The 4,583-nt window shown below is 32.4% G+C and overlaps 1 pseudogene; it reads right to left on the reverse strand.

Annotated features, from left to right (window-relative positions):
- Positions 1-199: 199 nt before the first annotated feature.
- The window catches only part of LOC109077508, a 23,834-nt pseudogene continuing 19,450 nt past the window's right edge, over positions 200-4,583 (reverse strand).

Consider the following 4,583-nt stretch of genomic DNA (forward strand, 5'->3'; position numbering starts at 1 on the left):
CACATACACACATATACACACACACACACACACATATATACTGTACATACACACACATATATACATACACACACACATATATATACACATACACACACATACACACATATATACATACAAACACATACACACATATATACATACACACACACACACATTTATTTATTTACTCTCTCAGACAAAGGTACATTTTCCACAATTGTAATTTAAAAAAAAACTTCTTGTTTTTATTATTTTCAAATCATCTGCAATACATATTACACAAAACTAGAGGGTGGCTGAAAGTTTCAGGCTTTCATAAAAATGTGTTCTCCATAAAAGTGTCTCTCGCTGAACCTGACAACAAGTACAAAACACACCACATCGCAATAAAGGAACGTAAAAAACAGCATCCACGGGAAAGTTAGCGTGGATGGGACATATCTACAACAAGTGCCTCCTCGGACAGTTTATGAACACATACAGACACCAACGATTACGAAATTAAATTACTGTATTCCACACCTTCGTATCTGCTGATGACCACAAAAAACGTATGCAAACCCAAGCATACATATCTGACGTGTTTACTTCGGGCTGGATGAGTGAACATGATTCATTTCCAGTAAATATTAAGACTGAAGTCCTGAAGACTGACATCAAGAGCAAAACACTTGACCGTCATCAATGGAGCTTCTCCAGTTTGGCCTGAAGGCATTTAAAGTTGCGTATAATGTCCTGCAGGGCCGCGTTCGGACTCAAGGACTGCAGCTCCACCAGATACCCGCAGATGTTATCCAGACAAGCGTTCGTGAACCTCCGTCTGCAATCAACGGCACGGTGAGGGACAGAATAACATGAAATCTGATGCATAGAGATGTGGCGGTCATGTACCTGTCGTAGGTGGGCACTCGGCTGGGGTCATTCACGTATCCTGACAGGAGCACATGGATGCACTCCACCAGGTGCAGCGGCTTCTTCACACGCTGCCAGCACGGGTCCTGAGAGAAACAAGTTATCATCATCAACACTTCAGTATTTTGACACTTCTTACACTTCAGAATCTTGACTGTCAGGTTAGACGACAAACCTTTGACCTTCAGATACAGCAATAATAATAATAATAATAATAGGAAAACAATACAATAAAAATATAAATGAATATGAAATAAAAAAATAAATAAAACAAAAATAACCACTGTTAAGCAAGAGTAATTACATAAATTATAAAACATAAGTAAATAAATATATAACTTCTGTTAAGCAGTCTTTAAGAGTATTATGGACTAATAAAAAAAATAAATAAATAAACATTAGACAAGAAATGTAAGAATTATAAATGAATAAGTAAATAGGAAAATTTATAAAAATAAAAAATAAATTAAAATTAATTATTTTTTGGTTTTCTTTTTGTTGTTTTTGTTTATTAATAAAAAAATAAAAATATATAAATATTAAATACTTTAAAAAATAAATCATTAAGAGTATTATAAATCAATAAATAAACAACGAAAAAGATTAATAGTATTAATAAAATCTAAATATTTTTAAAAATAAGTCAAGAAAGCAATTTTTAATAGTATTACGGGTTAATAAATTATAAATGCATTCAATTAATAACAAATAAGAATTCTTAATTTTTGTAAATATTTAAATAAGCAAATAAATGTATAATTAGCATTAATTAATTGATAAAAGGATAATGGACTAATAAAAAAAAACAAATAAAAAATAATAAATATAAAGTAAATAAATGCATAACTACCATTAATTAATTCTTAAGAGAATAATGGACTAATAAAAAAAATACTAAATTTATAAATATAATTAAATAAATATATAACTACTGTTTATCAATCCTTAAGATGATAATGGACTAATAAAAAATATTTATATATATAATATATTATATATTAATATTTTAATATATAACTACTGTTTATCAATCCTTATTATTCATTTTACATTTCATATTAATATTGTAAGCAAAGTTATGTAAGTGTTTTTTGTTAAAAAAAAGCACTAAAAAGCAATAAACAGTTAAAAAATAAATAAATAAAAGATTGAAATATGTAGGTAAATAAATGCATAACTACCATTAATCAATCCTTAAGAGGATAATGGACTAATAAATACATAAAAAAAAAATTATAATAAATTGATAAGAAAATGTTAAAATAATAATAATAAAGACAATAAATGTCTAATTCCTGTAAAGCAAGGTTTAAGAGGATCTGAGATGCTGAGAGTGTGGTGTGATATTCAGTCTGTGGGCTTGTGGTTGATAAAGAAAGCTGCAGCAGATCGTCGCACCCGCGTCTTGAAGAGCTGGTCGTAAACCTCCAGCAGCCGTGGAAGCTGAACTCCGATCTCCTGCATGGTGAAGGTGACGAAACCCACGTCCCAGTTCAGCCGGCACACCTCCTGCTCCAGAAACTTCACCAGGAAATCTGAAGAGACCGATCATGAGCTACATTTACACGGATGTAATCTACAAAACAGACCACAGGGACACGTCTGGTACCTATTGGGAAGTATCGAGGTGTTCCGGCGTATATCTTCCCAGAGACACCTCAGCTTGAGGCTCAGCGCTGGCTGCGTCCGGCCTCATGGCCACACCGTCAGCCTCAGCTCTTGAACACAACAGCAGCCACAGTCACATGACCCACAGCACAGGAAGAGGAAGTCTAGGAGCAAGAGCGTCACCCTTCTCCACGATCTCCCGCCACAGCGAAGGCACCCAGGATGGGGTCCCAATGTCCCGCTGCAGTGGATGATGGCCAGCTTACACTCCGACAGCCGGAAATGATCCGCGAACTCTCCGTACAGCTACAGACACACGACAGAGACAGGTTTCTGAAACACATGGGATCAGCAGCTGCTTTCACGGCAAGGCCTTCATTTACCTTGGTGATGTCCATGAGCTCCGAGTCCAGCTGCGTGATGGCTCCCTGCACCGAAGGATGCTGGGAATACTGTCTGCGGAGCGTTTCCTGGATCTGCACCTGAATGCGCACCACCTGCAGCATCACAGTAAAATAACTCAATGCTGTGATCCAATCACAAAGATCTCAGTACATAAATACACGCACTGCATGCTTCACTGTTCAGCTCCGAGCCAGTGCTGTGATTGTAGTTTTCATTTTAACTGTAGTTTAGGCAATTTCATGTGCTTTTGCCATTTTTATTATTTTTTTTAAATGTCTTTTTAGCTTTATTTTTATTTCAGTTTTTGTAATTAATACTTTAACTGAAATGTAAGGTCAGTTGCAATAACTGAACTTGGTTCTGAAAGTGTGAAGTTCAATAAAAGAAGCATTAAAATAAGTTTAAACATTAAAAAAAAAAAGCTACCATTAATCTTTCTCAAAAGTAATAAAATAATTATTACTGATCTTGATTTCGTTTAGTTGGTTCATTAAAGTATTAAAAAAAAAATAAAAAAATGTATTCACTCAGTCTTTAAATTTTTTTTATATTTCTATGTAGCTTTTATTTTTATTTCAGTTTTAGTTTAACTGAACTAAATGTAAGGTCAGTTGCAATAACAAAACTGTGAAAAGTTCAATAAAAAAAAGCAGCATTAAAAAACAGTTACCGTTCATTTTCTCAAAAGTAATAAAATAATTATTGCTGATCTTGATTTTTTTTTTGTTGGTTCATAAAAGTATTTAAAAAAAAATATATATTCACTCAGAAAAAAACGCTTGTCTTTTTAATTCTTTTCTATATTTGCAGCTTTTATTTTTATTTCAGTTTTAGTCATTTTAATGCAAATTAAACTAGTTTTAGTAATTAATACTTCCATGAAACTTTTTTCTTTTACTTAGTGTACTGTAAAATGTGAACACAGACATAGGTAAAGTTGAATTAAAAAAAAAGTAACCAAAAAAAAAAAAAAAACAATTATGGTTAGAAGTTTCTTCAAATTTAATAAAAGAATTAATGAACCAGCTAAGCAATTCTCACAAAAAATTTATTTTTTTTTTAAATATTCCTATTTAGCTTTAGTTTTGAATTTATTTTACTACTTCACCCCTGAATTATTTAAAAATTAGTTGCCATGACAACATTTCTAATTTTATATTTAAGTTTTTTTTGGAATTTTAGGTTTCATCATCAAATATTCATCCTTATTTCAAAAAAAGATTTTTTTAGTTAAATTGTCTGCTGACAACAAGGTCTCCCTGTAATATTAATATTTCAATTTTACAATATTAATTTATATAATTTTTCTTAAACACTCATTGTTTTACTTAAGAATTATTACTATTGTGTATTGTAATATTTAACTGTACTTTTATTTAAAAAGTCCTACAAAATAATAAAATAATAAATAATTATTTAAAAAGCATTTTCGGCCAAGTGCATCCAGAATTTTCGGTTTCAGTCCAGAATTTTGGTGCATCCCTAATATTAAGTCATTTATCATATTGAAATAAATGAATTTTCCCCCAAACTGAACCGTCATCAGCTGTTTTTCTCTCAGTACCTCCATCTTCTCCTCCAGTTCATGCAGGAACTCTCCGTCGGCCCCCAGCGAAGAGACGCAGGACGAGCTCTTGGCGGAGAGGATGGCTCTGGAGATGTACTCCAGACGCTGC

This window comes from Cyprinus carpio, chromosome A10 (assembly GCF_018340385.1).
Source record: "Cyprinus carpio isolate SPL01 chromosome A10, ASM1834038v1, whole genome shotgun sequence".
NCBI lineage: Eukaryota > Metazoa > Chordata > Actinopteri > Cypriniformes > Cyprinidae > Cyprinus > Cyprinus carpio.